General features: G+C 37.5%; 1 protein-coding gene and 1 pseudogene across 12 annotated transcripts in view; one reads left to right on the forward strand and one right to left on the reverse strand.

Moving 5' to 3' along the window:
* The window catches only part of Zmym4 (zinc finger MYM-type containing 4), a 171752-nt gene that overhangs the window by 118924 nt on the left and 25532 nt on the right, over positions 1-27296 (reverse strand). The window lies entirely within an intron of this gene.
* Positions 11507-12881, forward strand: LOC101703517 (peroxisomal biogenesis factor 3 pseudogene; annotated as a pseudogene).

Consider the following 27296-nt stretch of genomic DNA (forward strand, 5'->3'; position numbering starts at 1 on the left):
AAGTCTGTCTTAAGGCATCTTATTTACATATATACACACACACATTTCAATATAACCTTTTAAAAATCAGCAATAATATAGATTTTAATTTTCAACAACATACTCACATCCTTTACAAATCTCCTAAACTCCAAAACTATCACTACAAACAAAAGGGGGAGACCAACCAAAATAAAAATTTCCCTTTGGAGGGAAATGGCCAATTATTTTTATTTTAACGTATTAATACATGTGTGTAGTATATAATGTTTACATTCCTCGTAGAAAGTTGGCACATGTACAAAATACATCTTAATTCCTTTTTTCATCTCCTTTCCCTTCCATCTCTATCCCTTCCTCCCATCCCTTGATCCCATTCCCTTTTTGGTTTTTTGTACATGTTTGCAGTACATAATGTTTGTACTTCTTGTGTGGATTTAGTACATGTATGTAATTTTTAAAATGAAGAACAAAGTAAAAAATAGATAATAGGAAGTAGAGAGACAGATCATTCTCAAAGGAAAAGGAGATCAAGAGAAGCAGGGAGGGGGAAGAGAGGGAAGGGATAAGGGATGAAAACAATTTATTAATACATATTACACTGCAGAATTCCATGCAGACTTTAAAAACAGTAAGATGTAAACTTCTAGAGATGAATGGTGGTTGTGGCATCACAATGTCAGTGTACTTAATGCTACAGAACTATATCCTCAAAAACAGTTTAAGGATAAATTTCATGATATGTATATTTTGCCTCAATGACAAAAAATAAAGTATTAATATATATATAGCATCAATTCCAGGAGAATAGAAAGACTGCAATGTAGAAAAATTCTGAAGAAATAATGACTGTGAGGTTCCCACATTTAACAAAAGGCATGCCTCTACAGATTCAAGAAGTTAAGCAAACTCCAAACAAGATAACCACAAAAATATCTACACCAAGATACTCATAAACTCTTGAGACCTAAAGCAAAAACAAACAGAAAAACAACTCTCTACAACAGAGAAAAATAACTTTTATGTATAGTGCAAATTTTTTAACAGAAATCATGGATAAGTAGAAAAACATTTAAAGTATTGAAAGAAAAGAACTGTTAACCCATAAATCTGTATATAAAAAATACCCTTTAGAAATAACCATGATACATATATATATATTCTCTCATGAAGTTAAAGTATTCATGATCAGCAGTCTTCCTCTAAATGAATTCCTAAAAAAGATTCTTTATACAAAAGTAAACTGAGGGGTAACCTACTTTCCATTCTCCCTTCTGTCTCTTTTAGAAAAAGCTATCTTTCTCTCAATAAATTTTTCCTCTTAAAAAAAAAAAAAGTAAATTGATATTGGAAGAAAATCTAAAACATGAAGACTGAAGAAAAAGCCATTCAGGAAACTAAGGCAGGAGGATCATGAGTTTAAAGCCAGCCTGGTCTACACAGATCCTTCAAGGGCAGCCTGGACTACTTAATAAGACTCAAAAAAACCCAAAAAACTGGGCTGGGGATTTAGCTCAGTGGTTCCACCACCTGCCTCGCAAGCACAAGGTCCCGAGTTTGATCCCTGGTACCAAAAAAAGAAAAGAAAACAAACAAAACAAAAAACTATCTGACAAAAATATTTATAAATATACACTGCTCTTGTATTCCTGAGTTATTTAACCTGACAGCTGAATGTAAAATTTATATTATATAATAATATATAATATATATTAAGGTTTAAGGTTTATATATAATGTTTTCAATGTGGGTTAAATTCATTTAAATTTCAATTAAAGTGACATTGTTTCTAAGAAGCCAGTCTCAAAATGTTACATAATCAAAACATTATGACATTCTCAAAAAGACAAAACTATAGCAACAGAGAAGAATTCTACATTGGCTGCTAATGGTTTAAGTATGAATGGAACTGGGCACAGTGTTGCATACCTATAACCCTAGCTACTCAAGAAGCAGAGGTAGGAGAATCACAAGCTCAAGGCCAACCTGGGTAAGTTAGCAAGATCTCAAAAATAAAAAAGGTTGGGATGTAGTTCAGTGGTGGCACACCCCTGGGTTTAAGTCCCAGTATCACAAAAGAAGAGAAGACTGGTCAATGCAATATATGACTATAAGACACAGCATGAGGGAGCTTTTTAGGGTGACAGAACCACCAGGGATCCTTTTTTTTTTTTAATTTATTAAGTTTATTGGTACATTTTAGGTATACATCATGATCACATTATTAGGAATTTACACCTGTACATGATATATCTTGGTTCTTATTTTTCCCATTCCCCTTCCCTCCCTTCAACCCTTCCACCCCTCCTGATTTGTTTCCCCTTTTTCCTTTCCCCTCCTTCTTTTCACACCCTCCCCCCCACCTAGCTCCTCTCCTGCTTTAAACATTTTCTTCCTATTTCAGAATATCTACTATACATTTTGGTCCTCATTAACACTCACACCAGAGAAACAATTCAGTATTTACACATGTCCAATTTATTTCACTTAAGAGTATGGCCTCAAGGTGCATCTATTTAGCTATAAATGTCTCTGGTTTGTCTTTATCGCTGAGTAGTACTCCATTTTATAAAAAACACACGCACACAAAAAAACACATCTTTATCCAATCACCAGCTGATGGTATGTGGGCTATTTCCAAGATTTAGCTATTACAAATTGTGTTGCTATAAACACAGATGCACATTTATCGCTGTGGTATGATGCTTTTAATTCTTTCAGGAACATATCTGGAAGTGGAATAGCTGGGTCAAATGGGACCTCTAATCCTAATTTTTTGAAGAAGCTCCACACTGATTTCCACAGTGGTTACACCAGTCTGCACTCCCACCAATAGTGGAGAAGGTTCCTTTTTTCCCACAGCCCCACCAACATTTGTTATTGGTTGACTTCTTGGTAGCAGCCATTCTTTTTGGGGTGAGGTAGAATCTCAATGTTGTTTTCATCTGCATCTTTCGAATGACCAGTGATGCTGAACATTTTTTTGTATGTTTATTCGCTGCTGCTTCATCTGAGAAATGTCTATTCATTTCAAAGGCCCACTTTTGGATTGGGTCTTTAAATTGAGGGGTCCTGATTTTTAAAAATTCTTTATATATTCTAGATAGTAGTCCTTCATCTGAAGAAGAGCTGGTAAAATTTTTTTTTCCCAGGCCGGGGATTTTAGCTCAATGGTTCCACCACCTGCCTCGCAAGTGCAAGGTCACGAGTTTGACACCCACTACCAAAAAATAAAAAATAAAACAATTTCCCATATTGTAGGCTGTCTCTTCGCTCTGAGATCCCAGTTGTTGATTCTTTGTACTAGTTCACATGTGACTGGTTTTATTCATAAAGTCTTTTCCTACACCAATGTCTTCAAGAGTTCTACCTAAACTATCTTCCAGCAGGCTTAATGTTTCTGTTTTAATATTCAGATCTTTGATCCATTTCAATTTTAGTTTAGTGCATGGTGAAAGATATGGGTCTAGTTTTAATCTCTGGCAAGTTGAAACCCAGTTTTTCCAAAATCATTTGTTAAAGAGGCTATCTTTCCTCCAGTGAGGGTGTTTGGCTCTTTTGTCAAACATGAGGTGGCTGAGTATGTCTGGAGTTGTTTCTGCATCTTCTAATTTGTTCCACTGATCCTCGCTTGGGTCTAGACTTAATAACCAAATTCAATAGAGTGGCTGGATACAAGGTGAATACTCAAATATCAATAGATTTCTTGTACACGAATAACAGGCATTTCCTTTCACAACAGCATCAAAGAATGAACTACCTAGGAGTCAATCTAATGCAGGAATTAAAAGACCTTTACTTTTAAAACCACAGCACTCTAGGCCTGGGAATTTAGCTCAGTGGTTCTGTCACCTGCCTCACAAGTGCAAGGACCCAAATTCAATCCCCGGTACCACAAAAGAAAAAAAAAAACAAAAAACTACAGCACTCTGAAAAAAGAGATGGAAGAGGTTATCAGAAAATGGAAAGACATCCCTTGTTCCTGGGCAGGAAGAACCAATGTAGTGGAAATGACCATACTTCCAAAACTGCTATATAGATTCAATACAATCCCAATTGAAATCCCAACAGCAGGGCCGGGGATTAAGTTCAGTGGTTTCACTGCCTGCTGCACAAGCGCAAGGACCCAAGTTCGATCCCCAGTACCAAAAAAAAAAAAAAAAAAAAAAAATCCCAACAGCATATTTCACAGAACTAGAGAAAACAATCCAAAATTTCATTTGGAACAAGAAGAGACATAGAATAGCAAAAGCAATTCTACGCAACAAAGATAAGGCAAGAGCGATCACAATCCCCAACTTGAAACTATACTACTTGTTGGGATATGGGAAGAAAGAGTTCAAATGGGAAGGGGAACAAGGGAGAAGGGAGGGAGAAAAGGAAGGGACAAGAAAAAAAGTGAAAATAGGGCCAGGGATTTTGCTCAGTGGTTCCACCGCCTGCCTCACAAGCGCAAGGACCTGAGTTCAAACCCCAGTACCAAAAAAAAAAAAAAAAAAAAATGAAGAGAAGGAAAAAATGGAAATAAAGCTTTTGTACATAGGGTGGGGAGGAGGCTTGAGGGAGGATAAAATAAAGTAAAATTTATTTTTTTAAAAAAGAAACTATACTACAAAACTACTGATAAAAACAGCATGGTACTGGCAAAGAAACACTCGAGAATTACGCATCCTATTTGTGGTAGTGCTTAGAAGAGTCCATATACCTGTGTGCAAAATTCATACAAGACCTGCAGGTATAATTCAGCACAGAATGTGTACTTAGCATGCAAAAGACCTTAGTTTTTTGTTTTGTTTTGTTTTGGTACCAGGGATCGAACTCAGGTCCTTGCGCTTGCAAGGCAAGCAATGGAACCACTGAGCTAAATCCCTGGCCCCAGAAGGCCTTAGTTTTAATCTCCAGCAATTAATTAGAATTCATATACAGTGGTACCTTGGTTCACAAACTTAATTCTTTCCACATTTTAGGTCACAGAATTTGTTCCATGATCTGGTTGCAACCAAACTGCAAGCATAAGTCACAGAATCTGTTTTGGTTGCAGAATCGTGGAAACAATTAAGTTTGTGAACCAAGGTACCACTGTAATTCTACTGCAAATATTTTTTAAGAATTTTTAACACATGTTCATTTAAGAATGAAATATATACGCAAGGTAACTTAATGCACAATTCTAACGAAATGTTCTGAGTAGGTACACTTCATATCTTTTTTGATCTTTCAAATCATCTACAACAATGTTGCCTTTAGGATCAAAATAAAATGCTAAACAAAGTCACAAAATCCTTGAGTTTAATAAAACTCCACAGTTTGCTCACAAAATTATTTGGAAAATGAGTAATTTGAACATTATACTGTTTTGAGATCTCAAAGTATAATGGGTAAGCCAAAGGAGGTGATGCACACTTATCATCCAAGAACTCTGGTGGGCTGAGGCAGGAGGATTACAAGTTTGAGCCCAGCCCAGACAACTTACAAACTTATTGAGATCCTGTCTCAAAATAAAAAATTTGTTAAAAGGCTGGGAATGTAGCTCAGTGCAAAGGCCCTGGGCTCAATTCTCAGTATAGAGTGTGTGTGTACACACATACACACAAGTATAAAGGGAAATTACATGGCAGACATCTGCTTGTCACATACACTGGTCCAAAATGTATTAATAAAACAATTACAAGGCTCCTAGAGAGTCAAATGAGCCAGGTTATCTACAAAGTTTCTTATGTGTAATCTCCCCTTTCAGAATATATATAATCAATAGACATACTTGATCATTATTACAAAGGCAACTATTATTTGAACTTATGAAATCCTTTACTGTTTAATTACCCAAGATAAAACAATGTTATCCTTTCTTTGCAAAATAAGCCTAAGAAAATATGTGACACAATTTCAAAACAATACATTTGTTGAACAGATAATGCAAACAAATGTACGTGTAACTTAAGGAAAACAGCGAGAGTGGTGGCACATGCCTATAATCCCAGCAGCTGGGAGACCGAGGCAGGAGGATCACAGTGAGTTTGAGGCCACCCTGGGCAACACAGTGAGTGAAGGTTAGTCTGAACTACACAGTGAGACTCTGTCCCAAAAGAACAAACAAAAATACTACTACTAATAATAATTTAAGGAAACCAGATTCTATATGTATCAAATAAATTTATGAAGAATAAAGTTTAGTGAAATAACCAATTTTCATAAAGATCTCCAACTTCTAAGATATATAACCAGTTATAAAATGACATGTCAAGAATGTCATCACCTTTCTTTCACTTTCTCTACTTCAATGAGTGTAGCATTCATATTTTGTCAGGACACTCCATCTGCACTTCAAAACCTCACTCAAATCCATCCACAATCTCTTCAAATTCACTAACATGTTACTCTCTTTTGTTTCTGCCATTCACACCATTTTTCTTCATTCAACAAGATGCCTGCTCTAATCTTTCAACCATGTTTTGCATGAATCTTCCAAAAGCAAAACATTTCCTTTCGTCATTTACTTTTTTTTGGTTATTATACAAGGCTTTTTAAATTAATTCATCAAAGGGAATTTGTACCTGTACAAAGTATATCTTGATTCCTCTTTTTCTCCCAATCTCCTCCCATCCCTTTACCCTGCTCTCCTCTTAACGCAAAAATTTCATTTGAGTGTATGACTTCAAATAGAACACTAGTTCAGGGGACCAAGGTTCTAGATTAGCTCAACCACCAACTCTCAAACACTGAGCCTAAAAGTAAGAAATTCCCCAGTGACTGAACTCCTCTATTTTTTTTGAGTACCTAGGACTTAAGTAATTTGTATATACCATTGTATTTCATTTGTGTGCAACCCAGTAGCTACTCTATACATAGTTAAATGACTAAATTGCCTTAAAATTGAGTACTGCACACATTTGTAGACACATGGAGAGACAATATTTAACCTATGAGTAAATTTAGTTTCTCCAAGGGTACCAATCCACATGGTGTCAGAAGGTTTGCTAAGCTGTGTAAAACTAAGTACATAAATATAAATTTATCACGTTTTTACTAACCTTCCAGTATCTGTATACCCTACTGTGTAATTTGGTTTTTACACACAAATTCAGTTAGTCTCCTATGATTCCTACAACATATAATCAAAGAATGCCAAAGATGAAACTTATTTTTTAAGATAATTTGTGCTAGCAGAGATCTTTCATTGTGGAAATAAAGAAAAGTAAATCACAAAGATATACTGTATTTCCTCAAAAATAGGACCTAACTGGAAAACAAGACCTGGTGTGATTTTTTTTCAGGATGCTCATATTATAAGCCCTGTCCCAAAAATAAGACCCAGTTAAAATCATCAGCCAGATGGACACATTTAGTACATCCACTGCAATACACAACACATATATTGGATTATAAAATAACATTAATATAGAATTAAATATAAATAATATTAATATTTAAAAGAAATGATAATATAAACTATAATTATTTATAAATACTCAAGTGGGTACCTTTGGACAAAAGGTAAATGCCTGTGTAAAAAGGTGAACTCAACACTTACTGCCAAATGACCAGAGTATAGACACAACACACAAATAATGTGTGCACTTGATAACAAAAGGAAGTGGTTGTGTCTAATATGAATCTTTGTAATTCAATACATCAAGTGTTGTAATGGAGATACTTAATGCACTTGTATGAAATAAAGAAACATTTTCCGGCCGGGGATTTAGCTCAGTGCTTCCACCGCCTGCCTCACAAGCACAAGATCCCGAGTTCGATCCCCAGTACCAAAAAAAAAAAAAAAAGAAAAAAGGAAACACAGACCGCCATTCATAACTATCTTCATTTTTATTGTCACTCCTGTTTCGTAAGTCTTCAACTAACACTTGATTTAATGAAAATTCTGTGAAACCTGGCCTGCAAGAGGTCATGACTTGGGTGAAGAATTCATGGGATAAAATCACTTAATAGCTGTGTTGCCAATGGATTATGAGCAGGCTACATAGTCAAGAAGTCCTCATTGAAGAAGAGTTCTGCTCTATTGCTGGACATGAGAGATCAGGGCCAATGATTCTGCAGGAAATGGAGTTACAAGAAATTCAGGCCAGAATTCAGGGTTTGCAGAGTTATGATGATCTTCCAGAAGATGATGACATGACTGTACTTGAATAAATGTAATTTTTATACAAAAATAAATGTAGATTGTTGTATATGAAAAAATGAAACATCCCCTGAGAACAAACCCTACTGCGTCTTTTGAAGCAAACATTAATATGACTCTGTCTTATTTTCAGGGAAATATGGTTTATAGTTAACATGTCTAGTTCTTTCAGTTAGCTAACAGATATTTATTGAATACAGTACTTCCCTCCTACAAATCAGGCACAAACTGTTTGGGTCACTACACTAAAACAGGAAATACAGCAGAGTTCCTGTACCTTATCATAGTCTATCAAGAAATATGGTTATTACAAAAAAAAATGACAATGTCAGATGAATGTTACCATAGAAAAGAATAAAATGCTATTATTTAATAAGCAGAAATTTAACTTAGTTATAAATTAAGAAGACATCTCTTAGACTAGAAAGAAGAAAATGTATTTGCTACAGGAAAGGGGAAGGGAGTTTTAGGTACCAAAGAGTGGAAAATAAAATTGAAGAATCCACAACACTCAGAAGAAAGGGGGTATAGGGCCGGGGATTGAGCTCATTGGTGCCACCACCTGCGTCACAAGTGCAAGGTCCTGAGTTCGATCCCCAGTACCAAAAAAAGAAACAAAAAAACTTGAAACAAACTGAAATCCAACACAAAATAACCAACACCAAATATCATTTAATAACAACTACTGGATCTTAAAGAAAAAATTTTAAATCTCTTGGTGTTTAGATGAAAAGACCAACCTTTTATAAAGTCAAAATGAGATTGACTGTAATGACTTTTCACAACAATGGGGTATTTGGAAACACAGAAGCAACAACATATATATGCCACTCAAGTAAGAGAAGGGCTGTCTAGACTCTATATAGATAATGACAAAGGCTGGGGATTTAGCTCAGTGGTTCTGCTGCCTGCTTCGCAAGCGCAAGGTCCCAAGTTCAATGCCCAGTACCAAAACAAAAACAAAACAAAACAAAACAAAAAATATATAGTGACTTTCTTTACAGTAGCTACATCAGTTTTTTTCTGCTTAGATTTTGTGTGCTGTTACGTTGTTGTTTCTTGCTCTTTCTAGCTAAAACAACTTTGTTTGAGAGTCAACAAATTTTTCTTTTCCTTTTTACGTAAAAGTAATTTTCCTGAACTTTTAAAAGGGCAGTATTGTTCACTCAGGTTGGACTTTCTGGCTCCACGGTTCCACTCTTGCTATGTTGTACTCATGATAAGAGTAAAAAAGAGAAAAATTGCCTTGAATTTTCCAAGACCTAGCTCTTTCTCTTTTGCTCTTATCTGATTCTTTCCTAATTCTTTCCTATTTTGTGCTTCCATTAATCCTGACCCAGCCAATATGGATTCTACCACAATGCATCACATATCAACAGGGATTGGCACATGCCTGTAATCCCAGCACTCAGGAGGCTCAGGCAGGAGGATTGCAGAGAGTTTGAGGCCACCCTGGGCTACACAGTTCAAGGTCAGCCTGAACTACATAGCAAGATCCCGTTTCCAAAAAGAAGTAACAGGGAGAGATTCAAGATAGGCGATGTCATTGTTATGCAAACATCAGAGTGTACTTACAAAAAAACCAAATGGTCACTCACTTAACATGGTCACTCAAACATGGCAAACACAAGATAATGACGATGCTTGCCAGTATTACGTGGTATACATCGTGGTATACAGTTTTACAGAAAACAACACAGCATCACCACAAATGTGTGAATAATGCCTTGTACTACAATTATACACAGAATGGCTACATCACTAGGAGGTAAGAATTCTTCACCTCTATTACATAATCTTAAAGGAAATTTAATATATGTGGTCTATCACTGACTGAAATATCATTAAGTAGCACATGACTGTATTTCTAGCATTTTTTTCTCAGCTTGAGACATAAGTCCTGGCAGGCAGCTTCATTTGGCGTGTTTTCACCTCTATGAACTTTAAGACAGGTTTTGGAGTTCTGTTCCCAAGTTTATTAGAAAACCTACTGCTTCACTCTGGGTATGCATAGATATTGGTAATACATGAGCAGCACAACTGCACAGCTAGTGATGATTCATTTCTACTTTCTGAGAAAAAAATTATTTTTTCCTTTCCCAGGTCTGGGGATTAACCCTGGGATCTCAAACTGAACTACATCCCCAGTGAGAAAGGGCCTCATGAAATTGCCTAGGTTCCCCTCAAACTTGCAATTCTCCTGCCTCATCCTCCCAAAGACTGGGGAGTGTGAGGATGTGCCACTACACCCAACTAACTTTCTTAAATCTTGAGGTTCGTGGACATACTCCGTCACCTAATTTTGTGATAATTTTTGTCTGGGTTCTTTTTGTTTTGCTATCCTACTTGTCTTGCTATCTTCCCAGAATTCCCTAAATATATTTTTAGAAGAAAAAAACACTTGCCAGGTGTGGTGGTACACACCTCTAGTCCCAGCTACTAGGATGCTCAGGCAGGAAGATTACAAGTTCAAGGCCACTTTGGACAATTTAGTGAGACCGTGTCTAAGTAACTGGATATTTATAACTGTTTTGGATGTCTCTTTGCCATTTGTGAGGTAAATTTCTATAAGTGCAATAGCTAGATCAAAGAGCATCAATACTGAAAAATTTTTAAACTGAGCTCCAAAGTAGTTGTATTTATATTCTTATTGGAGATGAAATTATCAATATTTTTAATCTTTGCTAATCTGGTTATTTGCAAAAAGTTTTGTTTTGGGGTTGTGTTTCCTGGCCACTTCCAGTAAGTATCACTTCCCTGTTCTTTAATCATAATAGCAATATGAACTATTCCCAGGAAAATCTTTTTATGTTAAATTTTTCTATAGATCAGAGATTTCCAACTAGTAAATTATATATATATTTATATATATATTTAAATATATTTATATTTATATTTATTTAGTTATTTATTTTTTTTGGTACCAGGGATTGAACTCAGGTCCTTGCACTTGCACAGCAGGCGGCGAAATCACTGAGCTAAATCCCCGGCCCCTGTAAACTATACTTTATTTATTTATGTATGTATGTATTTATTTATTTATTTTTGGTACTGGGGATTAAACTCAAGGCCTTGCCCTTGCGAGGCAGGCGCCGGAAGCACTGAGCTAAATCCCCAGCCCCTAGTAAACTATATTTTTGAAAAAGATGGGATGGGGCTGGGGATTTAGCTCAGTGGTTCTGGCGCCTGCCTCTCAAGTCTGCAAGGTCCCAAGTTCGATCCCCGGTACTAAAAAAAAAAAAAAAAAAGGCAGGAGTGATTTGGGTCCGGGGATTTAGCTCAGTGGTTCCACTGCCTGCCTCGCAAGCGCAAGGACCCGAGTTCGATCTCTGGTACCAAATAAATAAATAAATAAATAAAATTTAAAAAAAAAAAAGGATGGGATGGCCCCTTCTCGCTCAGTTGACAGCGGCTGCCTTCGATATTTGTGGAGAGCACCAAGCGGGATGGCAGCACCCGTGCCGGGTCGTCTGGCCCATGCGACAGAAAAACAGCATCCTGGTTAACCGGCCCCTCATCCCAGGCAGCCCACAATCCCCAGAGGCCGAAAATGCTGAGATTGACATGGAATTATCTGAAATACAAAAAGAAATGCATCTTCCTGGGCACGGTCCTTGGCAGAGTATATATCCTGGGGAAATACCAACATAAGAAAATCAGAGAAATACAAGAAAGGGAGGCTGCAGAATACATTGCCCAAGCACAATGACAGTGTCACTTTGAGAGTAACCAGAGGACATGCAATATGACAGTGCTGTCCATGCTTCTAACACTGAGGGAGGCTTTAATGCAGCAACTCAATTCAGAGAGCCTTACAGCTCTGCTAAAAAACAGACCTTCAAACAAGCTGGAAATATGGGAGGATCTGAAGATAGTAAGTTTCACAAGAAGTATCGTGGCTGTATACAGCACCTGTATGCTAGTGGTTCTTCTGCGGGTGCAGTTAAACATAATTGGGGGATATATTTACCTGGATAATGCAGCGGTTGGCAAAAGTGGCACTACCTTTCTTGCTCCCCCAGATGTCCAGCAGAAGTACTTACTAAGTATTCAGCACCTCCCTGGAGATGGCCTGACAGAATTAATCACTGTCATTAAACAAGCTATACAGAAAATTTTAGGAAGTGTTTCTCTTGAACATTCTTTGTCTCTTTTGGACTTGGAGCAAAAACTAATAGAAATAAGAACTCTTGTTGAGCAACATAAATCTTCTTGGATTAACAAGGATGGATCCAAATCTTTTTTATGCCATTCTATGATGCCAGATGAAGAAACTCCATTAGCAGTTCAGCCCTGTGGGCTTTCTTCCAGGGACACTGCGGACTATTAAACTTCTCAATGCAACTAGAGACATACTGGGAAGTCCAGATTTCAGTACAGTTTTGAATATCTGTTTGAACAAAGGTTTTAGTAGACTTCTGGACAACATGGCTTTATTTTTTCGACCTATTGAGCCAGACCTGCAACCCAGTAACTCCACAAGTTATTCCAGTGTCAGCCTGCCTTTAGCTAAGATAATTCCAATTGTAAATGGACAGATCCATTCAGTTTGCAGTGAAACACCTAATCATTTTGTTCAGGATCTGCTGATGATGGAGCAAGTGAAAGTGTACGAAGGTTTTAGTACCCCTCAGCAACTGGAGAAATGATTTTTTTCCTTCATGGAAAACTACAGTGGGATTCATTTACTTAAAAAAAAAAAATACATGGAATAAGTCAACTACACCTACAATGACAATTTGTTAACAGAATACCTAATAAAAATATATTCTTTAAAAAAACAAAAAAGATGGGATGTGAGAATCCATGCAAATTTTCATTATGACACATTTTAAATACTAGAAGGATGAGAATGACTACTTCCAACCTCTTCACATGGGACAACTGAAACCACAATTCCCATCTTAACAATTTTTGAATGTTTCATCCATAAATCAATTCACAGAAAATGGATATCCTGTTATCAATCCATTTATTTAGATCTTACTTCTCTAAGCATTACCTTGTAGTTTGGTTTTTTTTGTTTGTTTGTTTTTTTGGTACTGGGGATCAAACTCAGGTCCTTGGGCTTGCGCAGCAAGCGGCGAAACCACTGGGCTAAATCCCCGGCCCCCTTGTAGTTTTTAATATAATGTACAGATTTTATAAATCTTTTATAAATTTATCCATGCTTTTGTTTGCTATCATATACATACATTTAACATTTTTTCGACTGTTTTTTTGTTTGTTTTGAGACAGGGTTTCACTATGTAGTTCAGGTCACACTTGAAGTCACTACATAGAACCCAAGCTGGCTTTGAACTCACAGTGATCCCTCTTGCCTTAACCTCCAAAAAGGTGGGATTATAGGCATGCGCCACCAAACCCGGCTCATTTTTTCAACTGTTTGTTCCCAGTACATTAAAATGAAATTGGAATTTTGCATTTTGTCTTTTTAACCTTCAACTTGCCAAATTCATTAACACTGGAAGCATTCTGGCACTCCTTAGGATTGTCCATATCAACAATTATATGGCTGGACAAGTTGCACTTCTAATTTTTTTTTTTTTTTTTTTAGTACCAAGGATCAACCTCAGGACCTTGCCCTTGCCAGGCAGGCGCTCTGCTGCTGAGCTAAATCCCCGGCCCATTTCTTCTGATTATTATGCCCTTTTTATTTTTTTTCCCTTGCCTTAGCGAACTGGCTACATACAGTACTTCAACATAGTACTAATTCAACTGATGAAAATGGATGTTCTTGCCTTAATTCCAATTTTAAGATTAAAGCGTTCGTCTTTCACCATTAAGTATTACCCTCATTGTAAGATTTTCATGGATGCCCTCTCTCAGGTTAAGAAAGTCCCTTCTATTACTGATATAATTCATTTTTCAAATGAATGGAAGCTTACTTTTCAAATGCTTTCTTTACATCTGTTGAGATAATCATATGATTTCATCTTTCTTAGTCTATTTGATTTTTCAGTGTTAAACCAACTTTACATTCTTGTGATAAGCCCCATGTGATTAGCCTTTTCATTTGATTTGATTTGGTTTGGTTTGGTATGGTTTGGTTTTATGGTACTAAAACTGAATCCAGGGCCTTTACACTGAGCTACATCTTTAGCCACCCCCCCCCCCTTTTTTTTAAAGCATGCTCTCTCTCCCTATGTTGCACAGGCTGGGCTCAAACTTGATCCTCTTGTCTCAGCTTCTGAGTGCTGGAATTACAGGCATGTGCCACCATGAATAACTTTATTGATACTTCTTATATCCTAGATTCAGTTTATAATATTGGTAAGAATTTTTTTATATATGTTCATGAGCAATACCGGTCTGCAGTTTTCTCAACAGTTGTTCTGGTTATCAAAGTAATGCTGGCCTTAGCAAGTGAACTGGAAAATATTGGTTCCTCATAATTTCTGAATAAGTTTGAGTAAGAGCACTACTGTATCCTTTTAAATGTTTCACAGTTTTACTAATAAAGCCATATAGGCATGCAATTCTGTGTGAGGAGGTGCGATTATTTGTGTTTTAAAGAAGAATTTCTTATCTTGTTCTATTTCTGGTAATTTGAGTCAACACATTTGGCCAATTCATCTTAAGTAGCTGGATGTATTGGGATAAAATTCCTCTTAATATTCCCTTATTATATTTTAATGCCTATTTATCATGGTGTTCCTACTTGCTTTTTATTTAATGCAAGCTTTGAAAAATAATTCATATACCATACTATTCAAACAAGCATACAATTTTTTTTTTTTTTTTGGTACCGGGGATCGAACTCGGGTCCTTGCACTTGCGCAGCAGGCGGCAAAACCACTGAGCTAAATCCCCGGCCCTATGCATACAATTTTTAATACTGAAACTGGGTTCTGATGTGTGAAGACAAACCAAGAGTTATATCACAATGAATTCTAATTAATATGGTTTAAGTAATGACATAAGCATTATCAGCTTATGTAAAATCTTAGAACACTATTTAACCCAGTACCTATTAAAATGTCAATGGTGGTTACCAAAATGGAATACAAAGTGATCAAAGAAATTTAACCACTTTCCAGAGAAGTTGTCTGAGAGTAACATGAACTATCAGAATTAAAAGTTACAAATTCATGTTGAAAGCATTAAGACTGTTAAATACTCCAGACTATTTTTTAAAATGTGTAAAAGGATATGATTTCCATAATAGTATATATGTGGTTATGAACTGAAGGTGATTTTTTTCCTTCAGGGGACCTCTGGTAACATCTAGAAATATTTTGGGGTGTTGAAGCTAGGGTTCGGGTTACTACTGTGATCAGTAGGCAGAGGCTAGGAATGCTGCAAAACATCCAATATAGCATACAAAGGTAAGTTCTCCCCATAGCAAAGACTTACCTGGCTCCAAATGGCAAGACTGTCAAAGTTGAGAAACTTTGTTTTATATTGTTTGAAACATGATACAATACAAAATATCACCAGCATAGGAACTTGATAGTAAATTATACTTCCACCACACACTGGTTATTACACTACTTAACAAGTTTGCAAGAAGGCAGCATGAATGCAGCATTATGTGGGAACTGCAAGAACTGGCTCTGGTGCCAAAGAGCAAAAAATGGAATTCCAACAAGTCCCAGCCTAAGTTGTTAATGGTAAAAAGGTAACTCTCTGTTAGAGTTGTGAAAAATATCAAAGAAGAAAAGTTTTCTAAAAGGTTTGGCAATGAGGCTGGGACTTTAAAAAGTCACAATCAATTAATTACAATAACACAAAAGGAATGCAGGTTTCTAATACTGAACCCAGTATTTAAACAAAACTAGATTTCTTACAAAATTAGTAATTTATCATCACTGACCCCATCTTCTGGACTTAAAATATTCCTATTAAATGTGTGTATTCTAGAGCAATGTCCATTATCTTTCTGTGATTTAGAAAGTATCTCATCTGACACATCACTTTCATTGGAACTCCATGTTGTTTGTAAGCTCAATGGTACTCTTATATTTGTAGTTTCTTTCTCTGGTCTTAGAGAAAATTCAAGATGCTTTCCCATATTAGTTGCCTTTTCAGTTGTTAATGACAGACTCCCAGAAATACTCTGAAATCCTCCATGATTTAGTCAAGCTTCAGAGAGGGAGGCAGCTGCTCTCACGGTCCTGAGACTTGTTCTTTGGAACTACAGTGGCCTCTCTTCTGGAAAGGATGGGTACTCTGTATCACAACTGATTTTCCTCTTGGACCCACAAGTGCAACCACTTCACATGCTCCGCCTCCTCTCTGTGGTCCCACTTTCAGTCCTGATAATGGAAATTTGCAACTTTTTTTCTTTGATAGAAATCAGCTTGTGGGCTCAATGATTTTTATACTGCTCTTCATTTTTCTATTCAACTGATTTTTGCTTGTATTTTTACTACTTCCTTCACTTATTTTGATTTACTTTGCTTAGCTTCTTGATTTGACATCACTTTTTATCAAGACTCAAAGTTGTAATGATTTGGCATCACTCTTAAGTGTTTAAAATTGTTTTTCTAAGCATTGCTTTAAATGCATCCCAAAACTGCAGTAACTTCTGTTTTCATTATCATTCATTTATTTCAAAACACTGGAGTTCTTTCTTTCTTTCACATATGGTTTATTTTGAAGTATGTTTAATTTTCAATTTTTGATACTATAATTATCTTATGATTCCTAACAATACCACTGAGGTCAGAAAATTCATTCCCTACTAATGCACTTTTTGGGGGTTTTGGGGGGGGGGGGTTGTTTGTTTTTTTGGTACAGAGGATTGAACTCAGGACCTTGCGCTTGCAAGGCAGGTGGTGGCACCACTGAGCTAAATCCCGAGTCCACTAATGCACTTTTTATGGTCCAAATTGTGGTCTATTTTGGTGTTCCCTCTGTGTATACTTAAAAACATATACTACAGCTGTCTGGAATAATGTTTCTATAAGTATCAATAAGGTCAAGATGGTTGATAAAGTTGTTACAATTTCAGTCTTCTTTGCCTTGTTCTAGCAACTGACAGAGCTATACATCTAGTAAACATATTTGGAGATTCTGCTCACTCCTCCTTTTAGCTTTTGTTTCATGTATTTTGAAGTTATCAGATAATCCACATTTAGAATTATGCCCTGTTGACCATATTAAATTATACTTGTAATACACTTTCACTTTAAGTCTACTTCATCTTACATTAACATACAGGCATACCATAGAAATATGTTGGTTTTCATTCAGACCACTGAAGTAAAGTGAGTCACATAAATTTTTCCCCTAGTACATATATTCCCCCAGTTTATACTATATTGTAGCCTATCAACAATGTGGTAACAAGCCCAGGGATTTAGCTCAGTGGCAATGTGCCTGCCTCGCAAGCGCAAGATCCTGAGTTCAATCCCCAGTACCAAAAAAAAAAAAAAAAAAGGAATGTGATAGAATTATGTTTCCAAAAATACTATATATCTTAATTTAAAAATACTTCACTGCTAAAAACGTGAATCATTAAAAAAAAAATGCTAATCATTATCTGAGCTTTCAGCCAGGCACCATCTTTTTGTGGGTGGAAGATCTCACTGCCATGTTGATGGCTGTTGACTGGTCATAGCAGTGGCTATAGAATTTTGGCACAGCTGTGACAATTCTTAAAAATAAATCAATTAAAGGTTTCCACATCAACTGACTGCACTTTCCATAAAAGACTTTTCTGTAGATGTGACGCTCTGTGATAGAATTCTGCCCACAGGACCTCTTTCAAAATTGGAGTCAATCCTCTCAAACCACTTCTTTAGTGATCAAGTTTATCTAATATTCTAAATCCTTTGTTATCACTTCAACAATGTTCACAAGTAGACTCCATCTCTAGAGACCACTTTCTATGTTCATCTATAAAAAACTACTCATCCATTCAAGTTTCATCATAAGATTGCAGCAATTCAGTTACATCTTCAGCCTCCACTTCTAATTCTAGTTCTCTATTTCCAACACATCTGCAGTTGTGTTAGCCTCCACTGAAATCCTGAATCTCTTAAAGTCATCCATGAGAGCTTAAATCAACTTTTTCCACATTCAAGGTTGATATTTTCACTTCTTCCTGTGAATAACAAATGTTTTTAAGGGATATTTGGGTGGAGGAGGGTTTGGATTTTTTTGAGACAATCTCACAAGGTATCCCTGCCTAGCCTCAAACTCACTATGTAGCCAAGTCTGGACTGAAACTCACAATCTTCCTGCCTCCGGCTCCTCTGGGCTGGGATCACAAGCATGCATCACCACACCTGGCAACAAATGCTCTTAATGGCATTTAGAATGGTGAGTCCTTTCCAGAAAATTTTCAATTCACTATCAATATCAATGGCAGCCAGGGCCTTAGAAAATATATTTCTTGGGGCCGGGGATTTAGCTCAGTGGTTTCACTGCCTGCTGCGCAAGAGCAAGGACCTGAGTTCAATCCCTGGTACCAAAAAACACACACACACACACAAAAATTTTTTTTAAAAAAGAAAATATATTTCTTAAATAGTGAGACTCAAAGTTGAAATTATTTCTTGATACTTGGGGTATAGAATGGATGTTGTTCTAGCAGGCTTATACAACATGAATCTCATTGTGCATCTCCATCACAGTACCTGGGTGACCAAGTACACTGTCAATGAGCAGTAATATTTTGAAATAAATATTTTTCCGAAATTAGGTCTCAAAAGTGGGCTTAAAATATTTGGTAACCAGGACTGGGGATTTAGCTCAGTGGTTCTGGTGCCTGGCTCGCAAGTGCAAGGTCCTGAGTTCAATCCCCAGTACCAAAAACAAACAAACAAACAAAATATTTGGTAACCAGTCAGGAGTGGTGGCACATGCCTGTCATCCCAGCACTCAGGAGACTGAGGCAGTAGGATCATGGCAAGTTCAATACCAGCCTGGACTACATAGTGAGTTCAAGGCCAGCCTGAAATGCATAGTAAGACGCTGTCTCAAAAAACAAAAATATTGGACCGGGGATTTAGCTCAGTGGTTTCGCTGTCTGCTACGCAAGCGCAAAGATCTAAGTTCGACCTCCGGTACCAAAAAAAAAAATTTGGTAACTGGTCAGATATGGTGGCACATTTCTGTAATCCCACCACTCGGGAGGCAAATAGTAGGACTGCCACAAGTTTGAGGTCAACCTGGGCTACACAGTTGGTTCTAACAAGACACTGTCTCAAAAAAAAAAAAAAAAAAAAGGTAAAATATATTCAGTAACCATGCTGTAAACAGGGGTGTCTCATTCAGACTTTGTTGTTCCATTTATAAAGACCACAGGCAGAGGACATTTGGTAGAATTATTAAATGTTCTAGAATTTTCAGAATGGTAAATGAGTACTGGCTTAAACTCAAAACCACCTGCATTAGCCTCCGAGAGTCAGCTTGTCCTCTGAAACTTTGGAGCCAGGCACTGACTTATTCTCTCTAGCTATGAAAGACCTAGATAGATGGCATCTTTTTCCAATATAAAGCTTTTTCATGTACCTTGAGATTCTCTTGATTTTGTAGTTACCTTCAAGTAAGTAAGTAGCCCACTTATTTTTGCTCTTCTGCATAACTTGCTGCAGTTACTACTGTACTTCAACATTTATTCACTGTGCATTTTCATGTTAAAGAAATAGTTTCTTTTCTTAAACTTCATGAACCAATCCCTGCTAGATTCAAGGTTTTCTTCTATAGCTTCATCTTTCAGCCTTCCTAGAACTGAAGAGAATTAGGGCCCTGCTCTGAATGGGCCTGATTTAAGGGAATACTACCACTAGTTTAATCATCTACCAAGACCACTAAAACTTCCCTCCATTTTTTCCATATCCACAATAAGGCTGTTTTGCTTTATTATTTATGTGTTCAGTAGTATAACACTTTCAATTCTCTTCAAGAACTTTCCCTTTGCATTCACAGCTCAGCTAACTAGTGCAGGTGCCAACCTATCTTAGCTTTCTATCTGTCTCCTTCACTAGGTTTAACTATTTTTAACTTGTCATTTAAAGTGAGAAAGAGCTGACTCTTTCAGTTGAAAATTTAAAAGGTCTTTCTAAACTACTGTTCAATAAACTAACTTCAGTATGATTATGTATCAGGAAATAGAGGCCACAGAGGGAGAGAGGTTGAGGAGCCAATCAGTAGAACAGTCAGAAAATACACATTTATGAAATTATTTGCCATATTACATGAGCACAGTTTGTGGTGCCTCCAAACAATTACAATAATAAAATCAAAGATCACTGATCACAGATCACCCTAACAATTATAAGAAGCCTGAAATTTTGTGACAATTACCAAAATGTGACAGAGAGACACAAAGTGAATATGTGCAGTGGAAAAAGCAGCCCCAGTAGACTTGCTTGATGCAGAGCTGCCACAAATTTTCAACTTATTTAAAAAAAAAAAAAAAGCAAGCAAGCAAGCAGTAGTAGCATAGGTCTATAGTCCCAGCTACCTGAGAAGCTGAGGAAAAAAGATTGTGTATACCTAGGAGACGGAGGCTATCATAGCAAGATAAAGACCCACCAAGTTGGAGGCCAGCTTGGGCTGCATAGTGACCTCAAGGCTGGCCTGAACTACATAGTGAGACTCTGTCTCAAAAAACCTAAATAAGAAAATTATGTATCATACATGCTATAATACCAAAGGGGCAATGTGGCATAAAAACAGTCTGAAAATAGTAACACCAGCAGCACTATTATTAACTATAGTTAACTATGTCTAAGGACAGAGAGAAGAAAGAAAAAGAGCTGATGCTTTAAGAGCATGCAGAAGAGCCTTTGGAGACAAAAGAAATAAAATGTTAAAATGCACAGAAGTTAGGCATGACACAAAAAGTATAATCTATAAAAGAAAAAACTGGTAAACTGGGGGCCGAGGATTTACCTCAGTGGCACCTCGCCTGCCTTGCAAGTGCAAGATTCTGAGTTCAATATTCAGTACCAAAAAAAAAACCTGATAAACTGAATTTGATCAAAGTAAACTTTTGCTCTTTGCAAAAATATTCCTAAGAGGGCCAGGGATTTATCTCAGTGGTTCCGCCACCTGCCTCGCAACCACAAGGTCCCGAGTTCGAACCCCAGTACCAAAAAAATAAATAAATAAATACTGCTAAGAAAATGAAGATAAAAGCCACAAACCAGGAGAAAATATTTGGAAAACACATATCTAATAAAGGATTTGTATTCAAAATATACAGAGAACTCTCAAAACAATATAAATACACACTTTTTTTTTTTTGAAACAGGGTCTCACTATGTAGCCCCAGATGGCCTCAAACTTGTGGCAATCCTCCTGCCTCAGCCTCCTGAGTGCTGGGATTTCAGGCATGCACCACTATACCTGGCTCTCATTTTCATGACTGAGCAGTCCTACTGCTTCTGGCTGTTAATCTGTATGTATGATAATTAACTTTATAAAGACTTACAAAATAAATAAATGGGGGCTGGGGATTTAGTCCACTGGTTCCGCCACCTGCCTCTCAGGCGCAAGGTCCCAAGTTCCATTCCCAGTACCAATAAACAAACAAACAAATAAATAAATGTAGTGAAAAAATCCTACTACTAATTATATACCCAAGAAAAAGGAAAACAAATTTTTATCCGAAAACATATAGGCAAGCTAGACACAGTGGCACACACTTACATTCCCAAGCTACCCAAGAAGCGCACGTATATTCCTTAGCTACCCAAGAAGCTAAGATAAGAGGATCCCATATTTGAGGCCACCCTAGGCAACTCAGCAAGACTGTGTCTCAAAATAAAATTTAAAAAGGGTTAGGGATGTAGCTCAGTGGTAGAGAGCTTACCTACCATGCAAGAAGCCCTGGGTTCAATTCCTAGCATTGTGAAAATAGTCAAATGCATCACACTGTACCTGAAAAAGTCAAACTCAAAGTAATACACACTATATATGATTTTCTGAAAAGGGAAAATTATAAAATAGAAAATAATCAGCGGCTGCTACGGGCTTACAGGTAGGGGACAGGCTGTCTATAAAGGGGCATTAAGAAATTTTGAGGGTATTGAAATGAGCTGCATCTTGACTTTGGTGCCAATTATAACAGAATATAAGCTTTGGGCCAGGAATTCAGCTCAGTGGTGCCACTACCTGCCTCACAAGTACAAGGTCCTGAGTTCAATGCCTGGCACAAAAGAAAAAATATATATAAGCTTTATCAGAGCTTACGAAAATGTACAAGAAGGGCCAGGGATTTAGCTCAGTGGTTCTGCCACCTACCTCAAAAGCAGAAAGACCCGAGTTCGATCCCTGGTACCAAAAAAAAAAAAAAAGTTACTTCTACCTGGGCTGGGGATTTAGCTCAGTGCAAGTTCTGGTGCCTGCCTCACAAGCACAAGTTCCTGAGTTCGATCCCCGGTACCAAAAAAAAAAAAATGTACAAGAAAAGGGTGAATTTGTCCAACATGGTGGCACATGCCTATAATCCTAGCACTACAGGAGACTGAGGCAGGAGAATTACAAGTTGAACCCCAGCTTGGATAACTCAGTGGCTAGGCAAGACTCTGTCTCAAAATTCTTTAAAAAAAAATTTTTTTTAAAAAGAATGGTGCCGGGGATTTAGCTCAGTGGTTCCGGCGCCTGCCTCGCAAGCACAAGGTCCCAAGTTCAATCCCCGGTACCAAAAAAAAATAAAAAATAAAAAAAAAATGGTGATGTAGCTCAGTGCAAAGGCCCTGAATTCAATCCCCAGTACTGAAAAAAAGTGGGGGAGTGGGTTTTATGCTATGCAAATTATACCTCGATTGACTTTGTATCAAATATATTTTTCACATGCCTTGAACAAATAAATTCACTTCTTGGAAACTATAGCTATAGAAAGAAATTAGGCAACATTTTTTTATTTAGTTTTTTTTCTTTAAAACAGCTTTATTAAAATGTAATTCAGGGGGGCTGGGGATTTAGCTCAGTGGCTTCCCCACCTGCTGCACAAGCACAAGGACCCAAGTTCAATCCCCATTACCAAAAAACCCACAAAAAACCTCAAGATGTAATTCAGGGACACTTCCAGGAAGATGACAGAGAGGTGAAGAGCAGAGAAAGAGCCTCTCTGAGATTTGGTATCCTGACAATGGAATAGAGCAGCAAGAGGAGGAGGAGGGAATTGGGTCCCTGGACCCAGGAAGTATGTGAGGCGAAAAATGAAGTCTACATAGAGGGTGAAGACAGAGACTTTAACGAAAAGGAGGGAGGTACCAAGCAACACTCTCTCCTAGAGCTGGAATTCTTGGCAAGGGAATGGCGGGTCAACCCTGCAGATGTATGGTGACTGCAGGCAACCCCAGAGGCCTCCACAGAGACAAGCACTAGTAGAATAGAGGAGCGGACACCCCAGACAAGTGGCTGGTGAGTTATCTGGGTTCAGACCTCAACTAGGAGTTGGTGATTGGCTGGTAGCTATTTTGGAGAGAGGCCAACTCTGCTCAGAATTCAGTACACCTGTGGGCCGACTCCATCTAGTGGCTCCCAGTGCCATGGTGTGGAACCAAGTTCAAGTCAGCAGGAGATCAGGGAGTGGAGTTCAAGCTGGCAGGAGACACACAGACTGTTCTAGGCTTGAGGAATCCGGTTCCAGCCTCATCATCAAAAACCAGCCTGAACTTCAGAAGAATTAAAGGGACAGGCTGGCTGGGATTATCCACTATGCCACTGTGAAGTGGCAACTAGCTTGCTGGGATTAATCTATCTGGCTCTGGACTCTTGTTTGCCCACATTGCCTAACAGTGACACCAGAGACACACAATGAATTGGACAAACTTTGGATTGTACTTTGTCCTTTTTTTTCTTTTCTTTTTTCCTCCATTCTAGTTCTTGTTTTGTTTTTCATTGACTGTTTGAACATGGGTTTTTAGTTTTTTGTTGTGGTTGCTCTGTTTTGTTCTTGTTTCTCTTCTCTTTCCCACCTGTTTTTCTGCACCAGTTTCCTAAAGTTTGTCCTCCAGCCTTGCTCCTGATCTCTTCCTCTTCTTCTATTTCTGCTTTTGCCCCAACCCCTTTAAAATTTCTCCCCTACGGATAAAACTGCCATATTAAGGGCTACAATTCGTAGTTTTCTAGGCTGTATTTGATGCTATTGTTAATTGTACTACTGTAACCTAAGTGACATAATTGTGCTAATCAGTTATTCCTCCTGGTATACCAAAACAGAGATTGCCTAAGGATCTTTAGAAAAAAAAACAAACTTACAGGCCACTGCCAAAGAACTGGCAACTGCGACAAATAAAAACTTCTCATCCCCAATAAACTGAAGAGGTAGGATCCTGCAACAGACTCAAAACCCAAAAGCTACCTACACCTGGAAGACATTTCCGAGAAGCAGTCATTTCCTAAGGGTTCTGAATACTGGCAATAAAGCTACTTGCCATAAAAAATTTAGACGCATCAACCCAATCAAACTTGTTAAAAAACAGAAAACGAGAAGACACTTAAACAAGATGCAACCCCCTCAGACTTTCAGCTCACCAAAGGCAAACCCCAGGGGCAATGAAGTGGAACAATCCAAAAGGCACTCACCTAGACTCTCTGAAGTAGTAGCAGCAGAAGTAACAAAGCAGATGAAAGAGACTCTAGAAAAACTCAAAGCAGAAATAATTTCCCAGATAACTACAGAGATGGTGACCAGAATGAAAGACACGCTTAGTGACTCTAGAGCAGATACACATAAAAAATAAAACAGCTCAGGAATTTGATGGAAACCATGAGTGCCCAGCATAGGAAAGAAATGGAAACTATGAGCACCCAGGGTAAGAAAGAAATAGAATCCACGAAACAGATTCAAACACTATCTAGGAAATTAAAAACTTCATTGAAGCCGGGCATGCTAGCACATGCCTGTGATCCCAGGACTTGGGAGGCTGAGGTAGGAGGACAACTGCAAGTATGAGTCCAGCCTGGGCTACAAAGTGAATTCAGGGCCAGCAGGAACTACAAAGCGAGATCCTGTCTCAAAAAAAACAAAAACGAAAAACAAACTAAACTTTAAAAAAAAAAACTCCATTGAAAGTATATGTAGCAGAAGGAATCAATGTAAGGACAGAATATCAGATATAGAAGACAGGATTGCAGTTAGCGATCATGAAAATAGAAATTTCTTTAGAATAGCAAGGGATCATGAAAAATCAATCCATCAGCTGCCAGATGATGGAAAGGAGAACACAAGATTGATTGGAGTCAATGAAAAGGCAGGAGATAGCACAAATGACATAAAAACCTGTTCTCAGAAGTAATGTCAGAAAACTTCCGAAACAGAAAAAGAATTTGACATACAGATAACTGAGGCATACAGGACTCCCAATTAGCCATGATTTAAAAAAAATCTTCTCCAAGGAATATAATAGTCAAGATAGGGCTGGGAATTTAACTCACTGGTTTCACTGCCTGCCTTGCAAGCACAAGGTCCCGAGTTCGATCCCTAATACCAAAAAAAGAGTCAAGATTTCAGAAATTCAACACAAGGACAGAATATTAAAAGCTGTTAGACAAAAGAAACAAATCACCTATAAAGGAAAGCCCATCAGAATCACAGCAGACTTCTCAACACAAACCCTCAAGTCAAGGAGAGCTTGGAGTGAAGTATTTCAACCCCTATAGGAAAACAACCTCTAACCCAGACTGACGAACCCTGATTATTCTTCAAAATTGATGGAGAAATAAGATACTTCCATGGTAAAGAACATCTGAAGAAATTCATGACCACCAAACCAGCACTCCAAAGTGTTCTGAAGGATATTCTAGATAGAGACAATGAGGATTACAACTCCATGAACCCCAACAGAATGAATCCACCAGGCAAGGCAAGAAATGAAACAGAAAAGGAAAGAAGGTAACCAACAGCAGGAAGATATCATGACAGAGATAAGACAATATATATGTTATAACCATCAATGTTAATGGTCTCAATTCACCAATCAAAAGACACACACTGGCAGAATGAATCAAGAAGCAAGATCCAACAATATCCTGCATCCTAATTCAAAAACAAAATCATAGGGCCAGAGATTTAGGCCAGTGGTTCTGCCACCTGCCTCTCAAGTGCAAGGTCCAGAGTTCGATCCCTGGTACAAAAAAAAATTTCAGACTGAAAGTCAAGGGATGGAAAACAATATTCCATGTAACAAAAATCCAGAAAAAAAGGGAGGTATACCTATTCTATTTGCAAAGTGGATCTCAAGCCAAGACTGATTAAGAGAGACAAAGAAGGTCCCTACATCCTGGTCAGGAGAGCAATCCAAGAGGAAGAGATAACAATCATAAATACATATGTACCAAATAGAAGCCCAACTAAATAAAACAAATATTAACGGACATGAAAAATCAAATAAGTACTAATACAGTTGTAATAGGGGACCTTAATACCCCATTGTCACAAATAGAGCAACTAGACAAAAAATCGACAATGAAATATTAGAATTGAATCAAACTTTTGAACAAATGGACCTAGTAGATGTCTACAGAGTATTCTACTCCACAACATCAGAATAAACATTCTTCCCAGCGGCATGCAAGACATTCTCCAGCTGGAGATTTAGCTAGGGGGAACCACGCCTGCCTTACAAGCACAAGGTCCTGAGTTCAATCCCTGGTACCAAAAGAAAAAAAAAAAAAGACTTTCTCCAAAATAGACAATGTACTAGCTCACAGAACATGCTTAAGTAAATGCAAGGGAACTGAATTATTCCATGTATATTGTTAGACCATGGTGCAATGAAATCGGAAATCAATGGCAAAAGAAACCACAAAAAAATTCATAAACAAATAGAAATTAACAACCTCCTGAACAACCAATGGGTCACCACATGAAATTAAAGAAGAAATCAGACAATTTCTACAATTAAATGATGATGACAATACAACATACCAGAATTCAAGGGATACAATGAAAGCAGTCCTATAAGGGAAATTTACAGCAGTGAATTCTCACATCAGGAAAACAGAATGGGCTCAAATAAACAACCTCATGTTTTTTGTGTTTGTTTTTTTTTTTGGGGGGGGGGTATCAGGTATCAAACTCAGGACCTTGAGCTTGCCAGGCAGGCACTGTGCCACTAAGCTACATTCCTGGCCCCCAAACAACCTTATGTTGAACCTCAGGCTTCTATGAAAAGATCATCAAGTCAAGCCCAAAGCACATGTAAGTGAGGAAATTATAAAAATCAGAGCAGAAATTAACGCAATGGAGACTAAGAAAACAATACAAAGAATC

Source organism: Heterocephalus glaber, unplaced genomic scaffold (assembly GCF_053883595.1).
Source record: "Heterocephalus glaber isolate CG9 unplaced genomic scaffold, H.glaber_assembly_v1.0 deba00001452, whole genome shotgun sequence".
Taxonomy (NCBI): Eukaryota; Metazoa; Chordata; class Mammalia; order Rodentia; family Bathyergidae; genus Heterocephalus; species Heterocephalus glaber.